The sequence below is a fragment of the Spermophilus citellus genome (assembly GCF_964194105.1).
Source record: "Spermophilus citellus genome assembly, chromosome: 1".
In the NCBI taxonomy this organism is placed as follows: domain Eukaryota; kingdom Metazoa; phylum Chordata; class Mammalia; order Rodentia; family Sciuridae; genus Spermophilus; species Spermophilus citellus.
Window position 1 is genome coordinate 77595036 of NC_138182.1, and position 25597 is coordinate 77620632.

Sequence of the window (25597 nt, forward strand, 5' to 3'; positions counted from 1 at the left end):
CTCAATTCTTTTACCAGAAACAAAGAATAGAGAATACAGGCTTTCTTATGAGTAATTAACATATAGGGTATAGGAGAAAAGGAGGTGTAAAATTAAATACTGACAGCAGTGTTGCTCTTTATTGTCCATCATAACATCTTTTTGACTAATGAATGAAATAGACCATGCTTCATTTCATTGAATCATAGCATATTTAAATAAGTCAGTATGGTGTTCAGGTGACCTGAAGCAGTTAGGAAAGGTGAGCTCAGCATTGTGCATTGTGTATTCTGAGAAAGGAAATGAGTGCTTTGATCACAAAAAGACTGGAGCTCTGAAGTAGATAGGGTGTCTGGGTTGGTTCTTGTATTTACCCCTCCAATAACATGGCATTTGGCAATGGACTGAGTTAAGGGGAGGCAAACCCCTGGCAACCTGAGGGGTATGCCAGAGGGCATAAGATTGTCTTCATCATGGATCAATTAGGCCTAGATGGCCACACTGAATATATGTGTCACTGCTTCTTTAATTCTAGGCAAACCCAGCAACAGGATGTGAAATCTCACGAGTTTAACTAAAGAATATATGTGGTCAACGACAACTACTGTAGTAACGTAAATTATGGGGTAAAAAGAATAGGGGTTTTTATTGCAGTCCTGACATTTGGATGGGAAGTTGCCAAATATGGAAGAATTATAGATGATGACAGGAACATACAAACAGGAAAACAAGAGCAAAGGCAAAGGAAGATAATTACACAAAACCAAAAACTGGAATGAAAAGAGCAGAATGTGGTGCAAAAAACCAAAACAACAACAACAAAAAAACCACAAAGTAGTACTAAAAAAAAAGTTAAAAAGTTAATTTTGGGCAGGGAGTGAGGTAAAAGAGAGAATGTTGTAATTTTTGTACCAAAAATTAATAAATAAACACATTTCAGTTTAAATAATGGTATTAATGAAGAAATGTCCAAGAAGTCAGCCTAGGACATTGATAAGAATAATTTTATTAGAAGTGGTGGATATGGAAAAAGAGATCTTTATCTGTCACTTTAGCATAGCTACTCTTTAAGGGATTAAAAGTAAAACTAGCTGCTTTATTTAGTTTTTAATGTCTATTTATACCAATGAATCTTTATCAGTTCAGGCTACTACAACAAATTGACATAAACCATCTGGCTGATAGCCAACACCGATTTATTTTTTACAATTCTGCAGCCTAGAAGCTTAGGGTCATGCTATTGGCAAAGCAGGTTTTCATATCTGTATCACTTCCTGGAATGGCAAGCTTCATAGGGCACGGTAGTTGGAGACTCAGACTAGACAGATTAGCAATTGGTGGAGGAAGTAATCAAAACAGGAAAGATGGTTTAGTGTACCAGAAACTGAATATCTGTTATCTAGGGATAAAGCAGCATGACTAAATGGTTCCAGCCCATGCTTTGAGATTCAATGATTTCATATTACAAGATGAGACACGTTACCATGCTAGCACTGATGACAACTCCAGAAAATGATCTTCACATCTTCCTCTGAATAGAAACCTGAGTTATAGGAAAAGAACTTGAGTGAGTAAATAATGTTAAAAATCTCCTATCTTTATATGACATTATAGCTTATTTTCTAATTGTATTGATTGAGGATAAACCATTGTTTCTATTTATAGCCATTTCACTTTTCCTCTTATGTACAGAAGTGTTATGATAAGGTACAGTGACCTACGGACAGACTTACGTAAGAGTTCTTCATATAATATATCTGTCTTCCAATCAAGTCTATGAGGTTAGCATCAAGATTCTGGCTTAGTTTTATTTTATAATTAGAATCTAAAGGAACTAAAATGTTGAACATAAAATTTTTCATATATTTAAATTTGTCATGTTTAAAACTGAACCTGGAATTCTGGAATAGGGGAATAAGTAGGCTGATTAAGGGAATTATTTCACAGACATTAATGCAATAATCTAAGTAAAATGAATTAAAGCTACATATAATTTAAAAGTACAAAATAAAAAATAAAACATTTTATCTGGAAAAAAGCTAATTTGAATGGATCATAAACTATGTAGTAAGAATGATACCTTTTTTGATTTAGCATTCTTGTTTGATATTTGGCATAAAATGAATTGTATAAACTAGTTTTAAAACTATTTCTACTTCTATAAAAATAAATTAATTTACTGTGATATTTATGTCAATTCTGGATGCTGATGATGTTGTCAAAATTTAACAGGTCAACAAGTATCAAGGAATTACAGCAATAATCTAAGAAAACACTGGCTGGGAAGAAACTGAGGATGAGTTTTTGGGAACTAGAACTGAGGGCATGCCTGAAGAGTACCAATAAGTTGAAAAGTGGCTTGCTATGCCTGTGACATCAAGATTTTAAATCTACAAGCAAATCCTGAAAATAATGAAACAAACATCTGCATACCAAAAATAAAATTTATTCTAGTGGACCAGTGTACAGTTCTTTAGAATGTCCAGATCTTTACAAAAGCCTTAAATCAAACCTCACACTGCTGCATGATAAATAAATTATTATAGATATATTACAGTTTCTCATGCAACTGTCAGCTTTCAAATAGATTTTCCCTCTATTCCAGAAGTTTCCACAGTTACAATTTGGATATACAATCCTAATGCATTTTCTCATATAATTTAATACCAATGTTTCCAAAAATACTCATTATAACTTTAAAATCTTTAAGAAAATAATAAGTTTATGAATATATCATTTTGGAGATGTTTTAATCTTTGATTGACATTTTTAAGTTTAAAAAATTATTTAAAATTTTGGCATTAAATATATTTACATTAAAATTGAATGGCCTTTGTTTTATTTTTTCCAGTTCCTATCCATTCTCATGTTGAATATAAATACTGCAACTTGTACATTTTCTTGATGATGAACATTCATATTTCCTCTTTTTCATAATTTAACAAAGATTGCTATTATCATTATTATTATTTTTTAATGTCTCTCTGAAACCATGAGTGGATTTCCGTAGGATATGTGCTCTGGATCAGACTTCTTAACTCCCTACTGATGAATTAATTGTTGGATCTTCATAGGTTTTACCTCTACCCTCTGCCATTCAAGTACTTTACATGAGCTCTAATATGCTATGTATCTAGCATTCAGCTTTTCTGATTACTAAATCATGTAATAATGGAGCAGTGTGCAGTTCTTCAGGACATTTAGATCTTTAATAAAGCTTTAAACCAAGCCTTAAATCAAGACTTCATCAGTAAATTACAATACATTTGAAGAGAATGAAAATTTGTTCTGAACTTCTTTTATAATACAGATGAAAGAGAATTTTCTACATGCTATCTGCTATAGCAAAGATAACAAATTTGAAACAGTTTCTACATTTGAATTTTACAACATGGTTGAACATATGACAATCCACTTCTTTCTTCAGTATCCTTCTGGATCTTTCATGGACTGTTCTGACATTAAATGGAAATGTCTTAATTACTAACCATGTAATTGAAGCTGGTGTAGTGGTTCATTCAGGAGACAAAGGCAGGGGGATCACAAAATCAAAATCAGAATGTGTCTCAAAATAAAGGTGCTGGAAATGTAGAGTACTTGCTTGCACTAGGTGCTGGATTCAATCCTAAGTACTGAAGGACAGTATTTAAATAGAACAGAAGAAAAGAGAAAAGAACAATAAGATAGGGAGTTGAATATTTGATTTGCAGTCATCTTTTTTTCTCTCCAGGATTAATTTCTATTACCACAAGTCGACAACGTCCTGTTTTCTTTCATCAAAAAAGTTACTCATTCATTCCTCAAATATATAACCAACTCATTCTGAAAATGATGTTTGTGGAGGGATATTATTGAAGTCATTATCACAAGTTTCCCAGAGAACAACAGATGGCAAAACTCAAACTCAATAATTTGAAGAAAGTTTAATAATAAGGGCAATGTTTACAAAGTTATGAGCAGGATTTAGAAGATCCACATAGAGATTTTGCAGTACTTATGAATAGGAAGAGGAGGTCACCATCATTTCCATTAGGGCAAGGAAGTGGGTAGTCCCTGAGATTTAGAGTGGCTCTATGAAAAGTCTGCCAGATTGAAAGTGAGGTATAATTCATTACCCATTTCAATTTAACACAGAAAAATCTGGAACAGAGAAAACAAGGGGATTAAATATCTTAAAATTTTAAATATCTTAAATATTTTAAAATTTTAATTCATATGTCCAATTTGGTTATCTCATATTGATATTTCTATTTCACTGTAAATGTTAATCTTGTTTTCCTTGAACATCCTTGAATACATATTTTTCATGTTATTTTATTTAATTTCAACTAATGCAATTAATCATTGATTTTCTTGGTTCTTTTTTACAAAAATCTATTTCATGAAGTGTTCTAAAATTTTACTTTTTCACTCCCATATTGCATATCCATCTCTTCCTATATTGGTCTGTTTTGTTTTTGATGTTGTTTTTATTGACTTTATTTAGCACTTTAAGCTTCATATTCATACAGAAGCCTTATAATTGGTGTTCAGGTTTGCCATGCCAAGATGTAAAATGCAGATCTATCCCTGGAGAAAGTACATGGTTTGTGTTTTAAAATGTTTCTGTATCTTTCATCTTCATTAAGCCTTAAATTTACTAATCTCCATGTTGGTATTCAAGAGACTATTATGTGGCAGGAGTTTTCCCAGCCTCTTTTTATGAGGTAGGGATTGGGGGAGGGCAGGTCACCATTAAATCCTGGCTTTAAGTTGTGAGCCATCTCCATATCATTTTCTGCCCTGGACGTCCAAACAGCACCATTACTGAGCCTGGCTTCTAGTTGGGATTTTTGTACTGTACCCAGTTATGTTTCTTAATCTGTAGCTAAATTGTTTTAGGGTTGGGTGAAGTGGCCCACACCTATAATCCCAACAACTCGGGAGGCCAAGGCAGGGGATCATGAGTTCAAACCCAGCCTCAGCAATTTAGCAAGGCCCTGAGGAACTCAGCAAAACCTTGTCTCTAATATAATATAAAAAAGGGCTGGGGATGTGGCTCTGTAGTTAAGCATCCCTGGGTTCAATCCCTGGTACAAAAAAAAAAAAAAAAAAAGGTTTTAAGGATTTTTCTCCATTGTGTTTAAGTTAATGTCTATTATGGGTTAGAGCAGGTGTCCCCCAAAAGCTCATGTATAAGACAATGCAAAAAGGATTAGAAGTGAAATGATTTAGTTATAAGATCATTAATCCAATCAGTGCATTAATCCCCTAACTCTGGTAGGGATTAACTGAGTGGTGACTGTAGTCACATAGGGTGTGGCTGGAGGAGGCAGGTCACTGGGGCATGCCTCAGGGGTATATATTTTGTGAGTTGAGCTTAGTCTCTTGATGCTTCCTAAAACCATGACTCCAGATCCTTTCTTCTGCCACCCCTTTCTGCCATGATGTTCTACCTTTCCTCAGACCCTGTGGATTGGAGCTGGCCAGGTATGGACTGAAACCTCTGAAACTGTGAGCCCCCAAATAAACTTTTTCTCCTCTAATTATTTTTTTCAGATCTTTTGATAACAGTGACCAAAAAATGCTGATTAAAACCTGTCTAATGTTCAAAAAAGGAAGTTATTTTCAGAGCATGAATTTTCTTATTAACTTGATTGCTGTGGTAAAACAAACTTGGTGGGTTGAAATTAGATTTTTCTCCTATCAGAATACTGAAATAAAGTTCAGCTGCGTCAACATGTGCATATCGCAATTTGACATTTATTAATTATATTCAATATATATATATATATATATATATATTATATATATATATATATATATCACATGTAAGATTAAGGATCTTCTACATTTGTATCATTTTCATATTTCTGTTATAGCAAATTGACATAAAAAATGACTTAAAATACTACAAATTTGTTAGATTATGTTTTTCAGTGTCATATGTCTGAACCAGGTCTCATTGTCTAAATCCACAGTGTCTTTGGCACTACATTACTTTCTAGATGGTCTGGGGCAAAATTCATGTGCTTGCCTTTTTAAGCTTCTAAAGGCACCCCTAGTCCTGAACTCACAGCCCTTCATCTTATATCCAGCACCACAAACATCAGGTTGAGTCATTTTGCCTATTTTTTTCCTCTACCACCACTCAGATTCTGATGATTTACCTTCTTCTCCTCATGTAAGGATCCTTATAATTACATTAGATCTCCTGGGTTAGTCCAAAATAACCATCTTTTTATGATCGGCAGATTAGCAACCTTATTCATCTTCAATATTAATCCCTTTATGGGTAACAGAACATATTCACAATTTCTAAGAATTATGTGGATATCTTTGGGAGGCTGTGATTTTTTCTTTCTTACAACCTGTGTGTTAGATACTAATGAATTGAAATAGTGCATAGGAAAATCTAGGTGTCATCAATCTTAAATTTGTATTTGGATTAGTTTTTGGTTTGTTTAAATTTTATAATCCTCACACAGTAGTATATAACAAAAATGAGATCTTAAGGAAGCTAATCATAACCTCAATGTTCAGTATAGTATAGCTCCATGTTTTGTTTAGCTGAAGGGTAGAACTGCAGTGAGAGAGCAGCAAGAGCAAAAAACTAGTAGTTCCTTGATCTGGGATGGGCTTTCTAGATGAGAGATCTCAAGTAACTATGTTTAAATCCCAATCATGGGAGGTCACAATAATCTTAGGGTAGCAGGAGCTAACGGAATCCCGAAATTACTACAACAAATCACAAGATTTTTTTCCAGAGAAATCACTTTATAATGTGGATTTCCACTAATTATAATTTAAGACAAAGGGGAAAAAAAGGATCCATTCATTCATTCAGTTATTCATTCAACATTTGTATTTAGAACCTATTGTGTGCTTAGGCATCTTTGTCATTTACTATGGTATAATTTTAAACAATGAAAAGTTTTTCCTTCACCATAAATTCTTCCAATTGGTTTTAATATACATAATAAAAAACTAAACACACTTGTTGAAATACATAATTTTACCTACAATTTATTTTTATTCTTTTTACTTTGGTACTTGTATCAGATTTAGTTTGCCTGACCTTACCTTTATTCAAAACAAGCAATATTTTTGTGTTGAATTTCTGTGCTGATGTGTTTAACCATTGTCAAACTCCCCATTTTACAGAAAAAAGACACTATTTAAAATTTGTCGCTGTTATTATGTGATTGAGCTTTTATTCTATTTAGTTGAGTCACAGATCTGATTACCAAAGCATTATGTTCAGAGCAACAATAGAGAGTATCTTATCTATCCATTTGTTCACGAGTATATATATTATGTATCTGGATGTGAATTGAATAAGAAAAAAAATGTACTGTCAGTTGGAATATAGGCAGATAAATTTTGATAATATGATATTTGATATAAGTAGTATTATTCTCTTCATTTACATTGCTTTTACAAACACCTTTATGTAATGTCATATCAATATTTTTTTCTTTTATATGTTTTAATTATAGTTTCCTAAGTCATAATTCTCACTTTCTTTTTCATCCATCAAACTGCTGCCAAATAATAATTCAGATTTTTCAAAGATGTGTATATTTGTATAGGTTTTAAAAATACATTATTTAATAGCATTCCATGTTCTGTGGATATGAAATATTTTGAATTTTCTATTAATTGCTTTTTATATTTATTTTTAAAATTCTTTTTAAAATATTTCCAATAATAATTGTTTTAGAAGAAGTTGGAAAAAGCCAAGCAACTTCATTCTTCAAAAAGAGTCTTTGATTAACAATATGTAGGAACAAGGGAGCTGCTCACCACAAACCAGTAAGCACAATTTGAGAACCTACAGAGAAGTCAATATTTGGGCCAATAAGGTACTGGTAGGAGAATGGTGGGACTAAGACTCAAAGTTTGAGCTTATTGTCTTTGAGATTAATAAATACTAGTTTATTCATGATCAACATAATTTTTTCTTATAAAATAATTATTTTTTTGACTAAAATCAAATAATATTCCTGTTGGAGTCCAGCACTGGCAGGGGGTCTCAGGAGACAAACGGATGGTGAGGAGTCAGCGAAAAGGGGTGGAGAAACAACACAGACACAAAAGTGTAGGTGCTGAATCCCAATCTTTACTTGTGAAGTTAATCATATATACTTTTCATTTTGGCAGGCTCACAGTACTTTGTCCTTACAAAACAGGAATCATTATTCAAAGAAACAAAATATTTCATAGCTACAATTAGATAAGAAGAATGTATCTTGCCTTATGCATAAGCAAGCATTTTTACTTTCATTTCACATTTGCTTTGAGCTGTTTCTGCTTAGTTAGCTTTTAATAATAGTTAGAAATGTACCAGACTATTGGCCTATACCTTGACTATTCTTTCTTGACTTACTGACTAGAACTGGCGCTGCAGTTATGGCAAGTGGTTAACTTGAAAAGAGAGGCTACTAATTTGAATCAAACAAGAAGAGTAAGAGCACCATGCCATTGTGCACAGGAACAAGAACAAGTTGCCCAGTACTAAGCACTGATCTGTCTTCTTAATATTAATTTTTCTTCTCTAGATTTTAATTTAATTTCTCAAAAACTTCCTTGACAGTTTTTCCTATAGGAGGTTGCTCATTAAACATTAACAATGTACGTTCCACAGCTGAATCATTGCATTTAGAGCAAACAGATTTATTCTTTAGAAGTAGTTGCATTAATTGGGGAAGTCATGTTTTTTCCTTCATACTTAATGGTCATATGAGAAGTCACAACTATACTTATTAAAGGAATACAAAAACAAACCAGCCCATTCCCAGAAACATACTGTGCTCCTCCAGAGGATGGACGCCTTGCGCCATCCACCTCAGTAGGGCCTTGCCATTGCCAGAGTTAGGGGAGGGGGCGCAGCAAATTCCTTTTGGGATTTTTTTCTTCTTTGCCTGTGAATATTTTTACCAGAGGTAATTGAAATCAATTATAATCAGCTTCTAGATACTGTTCATCTTCATGACTTCACTCAAGCATGTTGCTAAAAATGGTTAGTTTCTAAAGCTCAGTGTGTCAATGGAAACGTGTGATTAATATATTTATTTTTCATTTTCTCAGAAAAATGATAAGATTAGGTTACATCAAAGTGAAAACATTTTACATGGTCAACAAATATTTTAAAAACATAATGGTAAATATTACCAGTTAAAACATGCACTTTCAATTGAGAATAATTAAAGAAGACTCTATAAGGCTAAATATTTGCTTAATACTTGTTCAATTTGTTTATTAATTATAAAATATGGTGACTCTATTAGCTAGTCTTAATTTTATTATAATGTAGATTTTTTTCTCTTGTTTCCATTATACAGACAGGTAAAAAAAGATGAACTAGGAAGCAAGCAGTTGATTTATTTGCAAAAAAAAAAAAAATTAAAACAGTTATATTAATATGTGTCTTCTCTGAAATAAAACTTACTTTCTGATTATTTAATGGATATACTCAGGTATTAATAAAATATGCATTCCTAGAAAACACACAGTTTTGGGGAATATTAAAATACTTTGAACATTTTACTAAATGTTGCTAAAATATTACTAAAATATTGAATCTACATTTTTGTTTAAAAGATACTTTAAAGTTTTCTCATGTTCTATACTATCTTGGGGTATAACTGTCTATATTAGACCAGCTAATAGTGGATGTGTGCTAAATAGACTGAACTGTGTATGAAAGAACTTTAAAAGGGCTTGGGGTCCTGGTACAGGGGCACAACTCAGAAATTCAAAACCCCTCAAGAATTTTGAGGTAGAAGCATTCCAAGTTTGAGGCTAGACTGGGAAACTTTGTGAGAACCTGTCTCAAAATTAAAAAAAAAGAAAAGTGATGAGGATGTATCTCAGTAGTAGAAGGCCCCCTGTTCAATCCCCAGTACCATATATTAAATAAATAAATAAATAGACCTTGATTATTATCCATTCAGGGTGTTTGGGTCTTGGAGAGATGCCAAGACAACCTCCATTTTAGCCCTCTTATAATTATTCATGTTTTATCAGCTAAGTGGCCAGTCAGGCATTACTGGAGGAGATAGCAGTCTGCTGATTTACTGATTTCTAATTTATTTTATACTTTCAATTTTTAGAGAAGCAGTTATAACTCTTAAGAAAGATAAGAAAAATTGTCTTCATCACAATAAAGTCTCCCAGAATCAGTTTGGAAGTGCTGGAAGACCTTTACTACATACTGACTTCAGAGTATACAATGCCTTTAATTCAATAACTTGATAAACTGCTATTTCCCTTAAATGCTTTACCAAAAATCAAATTTGTGAAAGACATACAGACATTATAATAGATGGAACAAACAAAAGTAACATACTCATTTTCTTCATATCAATTTAGGCTCCATTCCTTAGAATAAAACCTTTAAATCCTAATATGAAATTTTGCTGCCATAATTGATTTTTTCTTTTTTTAATAAGTTTTTTAGTTGTCAATAGACCTTTATTTTATTTATGTATATGTGGTGCTGAGAATCGAACCCAGTGCCTCACAGATGCTAAGCAAGCATTCTACCACTGAGCCACAACCCCAACCCCATGACTGATTCTTAAATAGCTAGTTCTGGTTGTAATCTGCAAGTATTTACCTTATAACATGAGGTCCAAGTGTGGGAAAATGCTGGATGGAATCAATGTGAGTAGTTTGAAGAACTGAATCTGAGAATGTTATATATATATATATATATATATATATATATATACACACACACACACACACACACACACACATATATATGTGTATATATATGTATATATATATATATATACACACACACACACACATATATATATATATATGTGCTGTCATATCCTAAGTAACATCATATTCTCTTATTAAAAATATTAGCAAGTTATCACCAAAAATGGTATATATAATGTCTTATATATACCATTTAACATGAACTAAATATTTCTTTAAGTACATATATTATACATATATATGATTAAATTTTTAATCTTCTGGACTATTCCCATTTTAAAAATCATCAAAACCAAATTCAAAATGGCCTCACAGATCTTTCAGTAGCTTGAGTTGATTAGACTACTCTATTTTACTCATACTTCAGGATATAATAAAAGATACTTTGTAATTAACAAAATTCAGAGTATAATAAGTAAAAGGCATTTCATTCGAGAAACAAAATAATGAATATGTTAGCATTTTTTATCCTATGCAGTGTTGAAATAGCTTCTAGAAATATATTAACAAACAATTTAAACTACTTTACTGCTGTTATATAGAAGTAATAATCACAATAAAATTACTACTCAATCAAAAATTAAGCTCTTGTACATGTTGTTGATCTGTTTTGTAATTTAATTTTGCATGCAATTGATTACTGCCACTTTATTTTAGAGTTGTGTTTGTCAGTCTTCTGCTGCTGTTACAAAACACCTGAGAAAATAAACTTAAAAGGAGAAAAAAAGCTTATCTTGGTTCATATGTTCAGAGGTTTCAGTTCACAGTTGCTTGGCCTTATTATCTTTGGGTCTGGTGCAAGGCAGTGCATCAATGACAGGGAACAAATATGGGAGGAAGCTGCTTACTTCATGACTATAGCAGTTGGGATCTAATAGAAGAAGGAGCTGGAGTCCCAATATTTCCTTTAGGATCATACCCTTAGTGACCTAACTTTCATGTTTCACCTAGTAATTCACACTTCTTTTTTTTTTTTTTTTTTTTTTTTTTTTGGTTCTTGGGATTGACCACAGAGGTTGCTTAACCACTGAGTCATATTTCCAGCCCTTTTTAAAATATTTTATTTAGAGACTTGGTCTCACTAAGTTGTTAGGACCTCATTAATTTGCTGAAGCTGGCTTTGAACTCTCAATTCTCTGTTTCAGCCTCCCGAGCAGCTGGAATTACAGGTCTGCAATCGAAGTGCCTAGCTCCCACCTCTTAAAATTCGATTACTTCTCAATATGAGAACAGGCTGGTGACCATGTCTTCAATATATGACCTTTGGGGAATATTTAAAATCTAAGCCATGATGACAGTGAGGATGCTCTCTGGAGAATGTTCCTTCATGGCGTTGGGTAGGGTGGCAAGCCTGTACCTAACAATTCACTTTGTAAAGAGTCAAGGATGGCCTCAAACACACAGTTTATATGTGGAACATACTGACAAAAGTGAATGGGAGGTGTTGTCATTGCAAGGAGCTTTCTCTCAGGTAATCTTACTTTTTAGAAACAATACTAGTTTTTGAAATCAGGCTAAGTAGACTTACAAGCTATTGTTTACTCTTGCCTGAATTACATAATTAGCTTTTCTTTTTCTTTTTTTTCATCTTTTATTTTTATTTATTTATTTATTTATTATTGGTTGTTCAAAACATTACAAAGCTCCTGACATATCATATTTCATACATAAGCTTCAAGTGAGTTATGAACTCCCATTTTTACCCCAAACACAGATTGCAAAATCATATCAGTTACACATCCACATTTTTACATAATGCCATACTAGTAACTGTTGTATTCTGCTACCTTTCCTATCCTATACTATCCCCCCTCCCCGCCCCTCCCATCTTCTCTCTCTACCCCATCTACTCTAATTCATTTCTCTCCTGGTTTATTACATAATTAGCTTTTCAAGTGATAGATTTTCATTCTGTTCTCTCCTTTTACCTTTTCAAAATATATATTTATCATGGGCTGTGGTTGTAGCTCAGTGGTAGAGTGCACACCTCACACGTGGAAGGCCCTGGGTTTGACCCTCAGCACCATGAAAAAGTCAATAAAGATATTGTGTCTATCTACAACTAAAAATAAATTTTAAAAATAGGCATTCATCAGATTTTTATCTAGTATTTATTATGGTCTTTAAAATGACAATTTGAGTACACCTATAAGAACCCTATGAAGGAATAATGTTAATCTCCTATGGCAGAAAGAAAACTGTTAGCAGGTACTTATGAAGGTCACAGGGCTAGAAAGCAGTGAGCAGGGATGCTAGAATACATGATTAAACTCTTCTTAAGTGTTTCCACCAATAAATAATGTTTCTCTTAGGATAAAAGGAAAATTAAGTGACAAGCACTTCATGGCTTAGAGTGATCTTTTCTCTGCCAACATCATCACATTCTTTCTTCTCACACTGCATCTTCTACAAATTTCCACATTCTAATGGGTCTTCCGTCTTCATAAATTCCTGTGTTCCCTTTTTCCTTAAAGAGGAAGTCATGTTCTTCCTTTAGCCCCTTGTATTCTTCTCAAACATGTTTTAAATTATGATTTTTACCCACTTTTTTTGAATCTAGTATAAATAAAATTATTTCCACAGAATTGTTTTTAAGACCTACCCCATCTGTAACCTAAATAAGATTTATTTTTGTGCATTACATAGGTTTCTCAACTCAATTAATAGTGAAAATATAATTTTTCAGTTATATATCTATTAACATCAATTCTATATAATTAGATCTAAAAACCTCCCAGAATACAAAATTTATAAAGATAATTGCAAATTTGTATCAACATAAAATGTTTAATATAATATATTAAACAATTTTTTTCTGAAAAAAATTTTATAAAAATAAAATGGGAAAATTTAGTACTCTAGTAAACAACATGTTTATATCAATAACTAAGGAAAATATTTAAAGCTAATAATGGAAAGATCTTAATTGTTTCAAAGACCTAAAATAAGAGTGGTTTTAAAAAATGGAAAATGGGGGCTTGGATGCAGTTTAGTGGCAGAGCTTTTGCCTACTATGTGCAAAGCCCTGAGTTCAATAACCAGCTCGGAAAAAAGATAAATTGTCTATCAAAAAATGGAAAATAATTTCTCTGTCATGTAAAAGTTTGAGCTTGTAATACACTCTGCTTCAAGTTGTCATCTGAAGTTCAGATGTATTCCAACATACTTGACATATTGAACACAGCCAACAAACATTTAATAGTGGCAAAGCATTGGATATTTTTTTTGCCAGATATCACAGTTTATTTGATAGAAACAAATTGAGTAAATATATGATTTAGTATAATTTATAAAATAAAAATGGTATAATAATTTTACTTTTTTACTTCTTATATTACATTTCGTGTCCAAATCATTTGTTTATCATATTTAGAGGCCTTTATGACCACTTGTACAAACTTTAGCATCAATTAAAACAATCATATCAAAATATCCTTATTTTATTCTGACATTTTAGAGATTGTTACTTATCAGAACTTTACCTTTTAAAAGAATAAAACCTTTTAAGAGAACAAAATATGCAGAATATTTTCATTAAAGTTCATTGCTCCTTTTTATTTTAAGGCTTATAAAATAATATCTAAAAGTATTTGATATGCAACAAGTTTTCTATACATACCCTACAAAATAATAGAACTGTTTGTTGTACATAAAATTGTAATTGTTTTCACTCTTTTCATAGTAGGAGATTTCATATTGTGCCTATACCTGTTCAGAATATAGATGATATATCCCAGGTATTTAGATTGTTTTGCTGTGAAGTGTGATTATATTCTGACAAAGGATGTTAGTGAAAAATAAGTGTGTGTAGTTGGTGTTTTTTTGATTGTAGTTGGTGCATTTTGATTCATTGTACCCAATTACTGCACAACTTTTCATTTATCTGGTTGTACACAATGTAGTGTCACACTATATGTGCAGTCACACATGTACCTAGGGTAATCCTGTGCATCTCATTCCATTATCTTTCCTACTACCATGCCCCTTTCCCATCCCTCATCCCTTTGCCCCATCAAAATTTCTTCATTTTTTTCCCATATACTCCCCATTATGGATCAGCATCCAATTATCAGAGACAACATTTGGCCTTTGGTGTTTTGGGATTGGCTTACTTCACTTAGCATGATATTTTCCAACTCCATCCATGGCAAATGCCATGATCTAATTCTCTTTTAATGTTGACTAATATTCCTTTGTATATTCCTTTATCCATTCATCTATTCATGGGCATCTAGGTTGCTTCCAAAATTTAGCTATTGTGAATTGAGCTGCTATAAACATTGATGTGTTTGCATTACTATAATATCCAATTAAAATCCCATCACCATTCCTTATAGTAAAAGAAAAAGCAATTATGAAATTCATATGGAAAAAAAAGAGACTCAGAATAGCCAAATCAATCCTTAGCAAGAAGAGTGAAGCAACAGGCATCCTGATATGAGAACTTAAGCTATACTATAAAGCTATGGTAACAAAAATGGCATGGTATTGGCACAAAAATAGACATGTAAACCAATGGTGCAGAATGGAAGACACAGAGACAAATCCACATAAATACAGTTATCTCAGTTAAGTCTTAAGACTTAAGGCCTATGAATTTTATTTCCCATTTTTACCTTCCCGGGGTGCTATAAACACCAGAGGGTGAGCTCTGTTATACTACCTGAACGACAGACATTCCACAGAGACTGTAAACCCCAATACAGAGGAGCCATTCTCCAGAAGACAACTTGACACAGAGTGCCTCACCAGCTCAAATTTTCACATGACAGAGAGATTACTTTCCAGCTTTTATTTTTTATTTGTTGTTTTTAGATATATATGACATTAGGGTATATTTTGACATTTTACATACATGGGGTGAAACCCATTAAAATTTTGATCCCATTCTTGCAATTGAAAATGATGTGGAGTTACACTAATTTTATATTAATATGTGAACATAGAAGTTGCATCCAATTCATTTTACTACTGTCTTTTTCATTCCCATCTCCCTCCCTTCCCTTCAATCCCCTTTGTCTAGTTCAATAAACTTTTATACTTCCCCTCCCTATCCTCTCTTGTTATGGGTTACCATTCATATATCAGAGAGAATATTTGACCTTTGATTTGTTGGAACTGGTTTATTTCACTTAGAATAATATTCTCCAATTTCATTCATCTACCTGCAAATGCCATAATTTTATTCTTCATTATGTCTGAATAATATTCCATTGTGTGTATAAACCACATTTTTTAAAATCAATTTATCTGTTGAAGGGCATCGAGGTTGATTCCATAGCTTGGCTATTGTGAATTGAGCTGCTATAAATGTTGATGTTAATGCATCACTGTAGTATGCTGATGTTATGTCCTTTGGCTGTAAGGAGTGGGATAATTTGGTAAAATGGTGGTTCCATTCTATGTTTCCTAAGGAATCTTCATACTGCTTTCCATTTAAGGACATATATTGGCTGTGATAATTTCAAGAGAAACCAGTTTTCAGAGTCTCATTTTTCTTATATGCACTCTTTCCTAAAAGAAATCTGCCTCAAGAGGTTTTTTTTTTGTTTGTTTGTTTTTGTTTTTTTGTTTTGTTTTTTTGTAGGTCTGCTTTTCCATCTCCTCTTTCAGCAAACATAGCCATTACCAAACTTAACATTTTTTGGAGCCTTCTAGAAAAAGAAACAGATGATTTGCTTCTAAAGGAACTTATCTTTAGAGTTAAGCAATAAATATGGAAGGAGAGAGTAACCAATTTCATAAAAATGCCAGTCATGGCAAGTCTCCAGGCTCTAGCTACTAGACAGCTACATTAGAGTCAGATTTCAGAAGTAGTGTGTTTGTCACTTAGGCACATATTAACATTTCTATTCAAATTCAAAATGAAGTATGACAATCTCTGACAGAAAATATGTTTGGCTTAGCTAATTGGTTTGACCATGGAGGATGACCTTGGCAATTATCTTACACGGCAGACATTTTTCATGTTTTGAACAAGATACATTCGCTGCTCTAAAGTTTAATAATGTTTTATTTAAAAATTTACTTAAAGTCTCTGTACAATATACCAGAAATTATATCATTGCAGTTTCATAAGTGTATGGCAGTTTCCATCATCAACTTAAAGATGAATGAGAGATTTTTACAGATATTCACAGGTGTATAACAAGAAAAATAATTAGGAAAATCAATATGGGCTTCCCTTTTACTATTATAATGTTGATGATGAACATAGTACCTGTTGATCACACCTTTTAATTTAATCTAAAAGAATTCAGCTGTTATAGTGCCACAATGTTAAAACAGAAGAGTGTGTACATGTTGACTAGAATTTTTGTCAAAAAGGTGAATGAAAAGAAGAGCAAATGATGTTAAGGTATTGAGAATGATCCAAGTAATAAAGAGTTTCACATTGAATAAGAAAAAAATGTTTAACATGAAATTTGGGATCAAGTGCATGGATTTCTGATGGCACTACATAATGTTTATAATGAGGGAAAGAAAATGAACTGAAGAGCTAATTTTAATCCTCAAAAGACCTATCTATATTGAGGCTTCAGGGGAAAGGTGGAAATGCCGAGAACATGGTTAATTCATAGAGTGATATGATAATTTATTCATTCTGGATTCTATTGCCTGTAGTAGCCATTAAGACATAAGAATTCTGTTTAACTTCTCTTAGTTCCTGGCTTAGGGAAATTTTAAACAGCTTATGACCTTTCAGAGTAAATGTTTAACATCCTTGGATAAACCTTGTCTTCAGTGATGTAATTTATTTTGACAAAATTATGGCTTTTTTTTGGATACCTTATTTCTTTTTGGAGACAAAACACTAAGTAAACAGGTAGAATTAATTTTAGATCTCACTGCATTTCTAGAACATAATAATGGTTATCCAATGGCTGGATAAGTATAGAATTGTGTGGGAATTGAGGGGAATTATCCAATGGCTGGATAAGTATAAAATTGTAAGGTCCTTGATTTCCTAAAGCTTGTGAATATAAGAGGGGAATTTGATAAATTGCTGGGGCTATTTATGTGATCCAGAAAAGATCACATAAATATTGTTATTTTTGATATAAGTAAACACTGTAGAAAAAGATGTTCAATTTTCAAATATGTAGTTCTGGAATGAATTTAAAACTTTATGTAACAGACAGATATTCTATGGATCTCTGTAAATAACTCTAAGACTTTCATATTAAGAAGGTACATATCACAACAATAAAAATGAGCAAAGAATTTCAACATTTTCCAAAAAAGTTATACAGATATGACAAATAAATATATGAGAAGCTGCTCATCATCATTAGTCATTAAGGAATAAATGAATACTATAATAAAATAACACTTCCTACTCACTAGAATAAATAAGAAAGACCATAGCAAATGTTTTTGAAGGCACAGAGAAATAGCAACATTAATGAACTGTTTGGGGGAATGGTAAAGGCTTCAATCACTTTGGAAAATAATTTTTCAGTTTCTCAAAATTATAAAAATGAAAAATTATATTATGTAACAAATCCATTCATAGGCAAATAACAAATAGAATTCAAAACTTATATCTACACAAGTGATTATACTTTTAGGCTATTAATCAAAAACTATAATAAACACTTGAATACAACTCTAGCTAGCATAATAACACATATATGCTATCCCCAAGATTGAATGCATCCAGAAGTTACACAAAGCTAACATTTGTATGAAAAATTGCATTAGTGAAGTTCAGAAATAATACATACTTCTAACCTTGGTGTCCCACAATCAATAGTTCTTCAAACCTCTTTAATGGTTAGGTTTAAATGTCTATTATCTTTGCTTATCTTTTTTGTATACATGTACAAAAAATTAATTTTATTCACCTCACCAATATATTAATCTGAATTAGTAGCATTAGTAGCATCAAAAACATGGAAGAAGGTGAAGTAATAAGATGTTATATAAGCATTCTAGTCAGAGCTGCAAATATGTGACACCTGTCACAGTATAGCACTAACACATCAGCAAGAGGTCAAGAACTGTCTTGAAAGAAGACACTAGAAGGAAAACAACAAAGGAATCCATTTCCATAAATATGGGGGTAAGATGAGGTGGATAGGAGGATTCTATCTTGATGGTACACCAGGGAATAGACTCTTCATACTTAACATTAATGAAATGTCATAATCACATTAAAAGAACAGAGAAAAATATTATATAATACAAGTGACTCTAAAACACATGCGATTGTACATAAAACAAAAGAATTATATGTAAATCATTCTCTTTATTCTTTAGCAAAGTGCTTCCATTATATCTAATACAGCAACCTCTAAAATGAATTTTCTGCTTCATTGCAATCCACTGCAAATGGCCCACATCAACATTGTGAAAATTTAAGTAGATCCTTTAGCTTTCTAATAGGACTTTTCATAATAACCTCAGTATCCAAATTTCTGCCTTGGTGAACAGTAGCTCAGAGTTAAAATATTAAATAGACTAAATATTAAACATGTAGTTTCTCCAAGGACATATATTGCAACAAAAAGTACTTTGGGAAAGAAACAAAATAAGAAAACAAAAGAAAGATTTGTCTGCAGATCCATCAGTTTCACTGTTTTGACTGCACCAAACGAAAGTGCTTAAATAGTTTAGTTTTATTATTTCAGCTGTACAAGCCAAGTCAGATTCCTGCCAGTTACTCCATGCTTTCTCACATGAAGACTTATACCTAGTTTCACACTGAATGGGGACTAGAAATCTTCAGGACTCATTGTGGTTTTTCTTGAATAGCTTGAGTTACTGACTGACACTTACTCCATTCTTATGAGTTTCCATTCAAGGTTTTGTATTACTTTTTTTCTTTTTTCGTGTCTGGTCATAGTCACCCTGGAGAAAATACAAAAAGTATTTTCAGTCTAAACCTGTATCCAGGATCCTTATGAAAACTGACTCATCACTTCGCCAGATCTTTGATTTGTATTTTCATCATTATATAACATTATTTTAGTTGCAACATTTTGTATGTGTGTATAATAAATGCATTTGATAATATTACATAGTCTCAAGGGGTTAAGGAGTATATTCTAGAGATAACAACATGCTTTGCCTGAATGATATACTCTACATGCCCAACCTTTTTTATTATTTCAGCTGTTGTGCTATTTAAAAAGAATCTATGTAAGATCCACAATGAAATCACTGGAAATATAATCCAGATAGAATATGTAAACTCTGAACTATTATAGAAAACCATCATTTAAGGTCGTGATTAAACATCATAATAAGGTAAATATTTTTAAAAAAATTACTCTAAAGATCATGAAAAATATTTGGTATGGTTTGGATCAAGGTCTTCAAAAGGCCCATGTACTGAAGGCTTATTTTCTAGCTGATGGTGCTAATGGGAAGTGGTAGAACTTCTGGGTTCCAGTGGGAGGAAGTTAGGTGACTGAGGGTTTGCTGTCCCTGGCTATTGGTACAGCAGCCACTTCCTCTCTCACTTTGCTTCCCAGCAATCTTGAGGTGAGGAGGTCTCCTAGGCCCTGTGTTCCCACCATGATTTACCATGCTACAACAGCCTCAAAGCATCAAGGCCAAGTGACAATGGATTGAAAACTTACAAACTAAAAGCAAAAATAAACCTTTTCTCTTTTTTTTTTATGGGTATAGAGGATTGAACTTTGAGTATTTGACCACTGAGCCACAGAGCCACATCCAAAGCCCTATTTCATATTTTATTTAGTGGCAGGATGTCACTGAGTTGCTTAGCAACTCTCTTTTGCTGAGGCTGACTTTGAACACAGGATCCTCCTGCCTCAGCCTCTGGAGCCATTGGGATTATAGGCATGAGCCACTGCACCCGGCAACCTTTCCTCTTTATAAAGTTTGATCTCAAGTGTTTTGTCAAAGTGACGGACAACTAAGTAGTGTGAATAATAAATTCTTCTCATTTTCAATGTTAATTAAAACTATAATTACTTCAAAATTCAATATATTAATTATTGAAACTTTTTAAAGGAAATTATAGTGTAGCACCTCATAACTCATATAATATTCATATCATAATGCTTAAATTGTTTGAATGAGGGAATATCAAGCTTTGTAAAACCAATGTCATCCTATCTTACATATACATTTGACTATTAAAAATCATATATCCTACTTATTCACATGAAATATTTATACTTGTATTTCCCCACTCTCTCTACTAAATAACAAGAAACTATCATGTTACTAAATTAGAGAGTAAAGAGTAACAACTTTGTTTTAGATTTTTCATTTACTTTTCTTCCATGTGCTTTTGGTAGTGAATGGCTTTTCACTATCAGGAAAAAAAATCATAGAATTCTGAAAATTGCATAACCATTTCTAGTAATATCTTCCTATTAAGATCATCTAATTGTCATTAAGTAAAACAAATACAATTAATACAATAATCCAACTGCAAAAGTTTAAAGTGTTTTATTACATGGAAACAATTAGAATTGCTTATTGTTTTTAAATAAGAATACATTTAAAAACAGATTTTGGGGGGTGGGCAAAAATCTAAAATCTTATTCCACAAAAATAAAGAACTGAAATATAACATTCATGGATGTAAATTGAGTGATCTAAGCTAATTCTTACAAAGAAATATGTTTGAAAATGAGTAATTTGTCTTAGAGAATTCAGAACATTAACCAACTAAATGGGGAAAACAATTTTCATTCAAATAAGTAAAACATTCCTGTAAATTAGTTAATTAAAGGTTTTACACAGTCAAAAATATTGTCATTTTGTTTTCTTTACAAATTTGGAAAAATATTGGATGTATGGAACTGTTTATGAAAAAAATAAGAATATGGAACTGTAGCGATTTCAAAGTAACAGGATGAAGTTGGGCTCTGTTTGCACAATGGTAGTGCTGCTTGGGAGACGAAAGAAGGAGTATTACTTGAGTCCATAAGTTTAAAGCCTGTTTGAGCAACTTAGTGAGACCCTGTCTCAAAAATAAATCAATAAAAAGGACACAACATGGAGCATAAGTATTCAGCATTGAAGCATAAGTTTGTTCTTTTGCTAATAAATCTGATAAACATTTATTTTTTTATAATATCTAAAGCTGAAATTACATTGGACTGAAAATTTCCAAGTGCTAAATGCCCTAAATAAACAATAACATTCTTTCTTATGTGATTTTTTTCCCGAGTGCCAGAGGTGTCTATTGAAAGTCTAAATGTGGCATACCTTTTAATTATTTTTAAAATTCTAAATATTTTTAATATAGGTGTTTCTTTCTTTTTAAATTCCCCTATACTGTCTCTGTCTCTCTTCTTTCTTAATACTATTGAGGTTAGTATTGAAGAATGTGTAAAAAAAAACATTTATAAAACAACTTTGGTTTGGTCAGACACTCAAGCATGCCACTAAATAGACACCAGAAGGCCACAGTCTAGGAAAACATGCAACTCCACAAATGAATCCCTGAATGAATGGAAAAAGTAATGAGCCCACAAAATTTTAAGATATTAGTAAGCCCATAAGTGAATTGTAAAATAGCTTTTAAAAACTTAATGTTCTTTTCTATTTTATTTTTTACAGATAGATTTTATTAAATTTTAATTGATTTATGCTATGATAAGATATCTGAGAAACATTTTTTTGAAAGTAATAAGCTTATCTATGTATGTTCTTATTACTGTAGCACACTCACTTGTAAATGTAAAATTGTTTTTTTTTTCCTGTGTTGGAGTTACAACTTCCTAGGTAAAATTACCATAATTGGAGTAACCATGAAGGTTAAAAACACAGAGCCCAGTAATTTAATAGATCTGTAGGTTTAATCCCCTGTACCTTGACTTACAGAAACTTAGTATTAAGTTTCACTGGTATCCTTCTTTTCAAATTTTGAATATTCAAGAGTTGAATAGAATTATTATTGTTATGTTTTTTACAAGCATCTCTATAATTCATGTAGCCAGAATTTAAGTAGTGACCAATTTGTAAAATGAATTGAAAATATGTCATATTTTAACCATTTTTCTTGGTTCAATTCATATGTGTATACTTTTTCATGAAGACCAAACTTACTAACAGAAATATAAATCATATATATTAGTCAAAACTATTTTGTAAACCATGTTTCTTTAAAATATCTCAACCCTGAAATCCACCTAAAGAATGCCATTATTTGGGTATTGTAAAAGCACAATTTAAAGATTAACTCTTGTTTATCTTGCCAAGTATTTTATTGTTTTAAAATTTTCTTGAATAAATGAGATCTTTTTACTTGTTTTTGGCAATCATCAATTGTGAAACAGGTTGTATAATTACTCTTTGGATTCTGAATGTGAGAAAAGTGTATGTTACTGCTTTTGTGATAGTCAGCTTTGTGTTGCTGTGACCAAAAGAACAGGGTAGAGAATGAAAAGTTTCCTTTGAGCTCACAGTTTCAGAGTTTAAGAGATTCTGTTTGTGGTGAGCTGACTCCACTGGTCTGGGCTGAGATGAGACAGAATATCATGGTGGAATAGAGTGGTGGAAGAAATCTCCTACATTCATGATAACCATGAGAGAGAGTGGGAGGGAGCTCTGTCATGGATAAACTATGAACCCCAAAGACATACCTTCAGTGACCCTAATTCCTCCTCAGTTTACACCCTGCAGGCCTTCAATCACCACTCAGTTTAGTCCATTCAAATTACTAAACCATCAAATGGATTAATCCACTGATTAGGCTGCAGCTCTCATACTCCAATCATTTTCCCACCTGCATTAGCAAAGGTACTTTTGAGGGACCTCTTGTATCCAAACTGTAGACTATATTGTCCAGATTTCAGAAAAAAAAAATATTTTTATGCTGAAAAGAGAAATTGATAAATATAACACTAGAATACTTTCAAAGATTCTCAAAGGCTGTGGTATTGTAAGAAATGTGTACTTTGTCTCTGCACCTTTTGTTCTGGTATTAGGTCTTTGACCCTGACTCAGAGCTCCTAAACCCTCCTCATCCCTTGAAATTTCCTGGGTACAAGCATCTTTTGTTCTAAGGAGTAAATCTTTGGGTGGGGCCCAGTCATCAAAAAGACAAAGCCATGATTACAATCTTGGAACTTTCAGAAGGAGGAAGAAGGACTAGGGAGTCAGTAATCCATTAGATCTGTGTGATGAGAATTTGAAAAACACCTCTAAACTATGGGTTTCAGAAGGTTCCTGAGTTTCTGAATGTGAGGAGGTGTCAGGAATGTGGCACACCCTGGAGACAGCCTAGAACCTCCACATCCCTTCCCTTTGCATCTCTTTGACTTGGTTATTCATCTCTTCCCTTGTTAATATTCATAATAAAATCAACAGAATAAATAAAGTAACTTTCTGAATCCTATACAACTTTCCAGCAAATAATTGAGCCTGAGGAGGTAGTTGGGGAAATCTGGGGTCCTACTTTTACAAATGGTATCTGAAATGAGAAACAGGTTTTTTTTGAAGGACTGAGTTTCTTAAACTGAACAGTCTGAGACCATCACCAGGCAGGCTCTTTCAGAATTAAAATGAATTATACCGCACTCAGCTGGTGTTAAAGAGTGTTTGTTGGTGAAAAAGTCCAACACATTCAGTTACAGAAGTATTCTGTGGTGAATTGTGAAGGAAAGTAAGAGAACCAACCCTGTGTTATACCCAAATCTTCATGCATGTTGTGTGTGTGTGTCTTTGTGTGGGTACACTGCTACAAGAAATTAATATATTCTTATCTTATGAAATGTTAAATTTTGTATATTTGTATATATTTACATATTTATATATTTTAACATTTCTCATTTTTTTAAAGTTGGTCTGAATTGAAAGCTTAAAATACAAAATAATTTTGTGTATTTTTTAAATTGTTTGAAAAATTACTGAATCATTTTCTATTTTATCCACAAAGATGGTGCTCTTTTGTTGTTGTTTTGTTTGAAAAATAAACACACACATCAAAAGCAAAGTAAATGTACACATTAACTGTAATAAAATTCACTATACAAAACAGAAGAAAAATAGAAAACAAATAATTAATAAAATGAGAACTATTAAAATAACAAATAACAAATAAAATAAAATAACAAATAGTTACTTCTTTTTTTAAATTAGGGAAATCCTATGTGTGTATATTTTGGTAACTTTATGCCAACTGAACTCCAATGAAGAACATAATTGAAGAATTCAAGACAAAGCAAAAACCAAATTAGAGACAGACTATAAAGAGAAATTTCTTCAATAATCAAATACATTGCCTTTTAAAAATATTCAGAGTTAAGTTGATTTAGATCTAAGAGGTTCACAAATTATAAAAAGCCTGAAAGAAAATATGTTAGAATTTGAGGGCTATAGGGTCTTGCTTTTTTGCCACTATAAAACTCTGACATAATCAATAGTAGATGAATATGACCCATTTATTTATTTACAAATACAGGATAGAGGCAGGATTTAAGTAACAAAGCCTTAGTTTGTCAATCCATGAAGATGATTAGAGATTTATAACTAGTAAACTTATAAATGTTAATATTTGAATTTCCTTATTTATATGACATTAAATCAACTTACTGAACAGAGAGAATTCACTTTATCTTCCTCTTCTTTGCAAACAGAAATACACAGATATAATGTGAAGCAGGATAAAGTGATGATTTTATGGGCTTTTTTACCTTATCCAGCCCATGTTGCTCAGGCTTGAAACCCTCTGTGTCATGTATTAAAGGTGACTTTCGTGAACCACTTAAAACAAATTTGCTTTTTTTTTCCTCTCTGAAAAAACTTCCTATGACACAAAATGTAAAACTAGGAGCATTTGGAAGGAGTTCTACAAAATAAAAATGTCATTTTGCTAATTAACAAATCAATATTATTATCTCAAAAGTCAAAATAGTCTAATACAATAATATTTTTCAAAGTATATTTTTTTCATGGTATTATTGATTAGCATAAA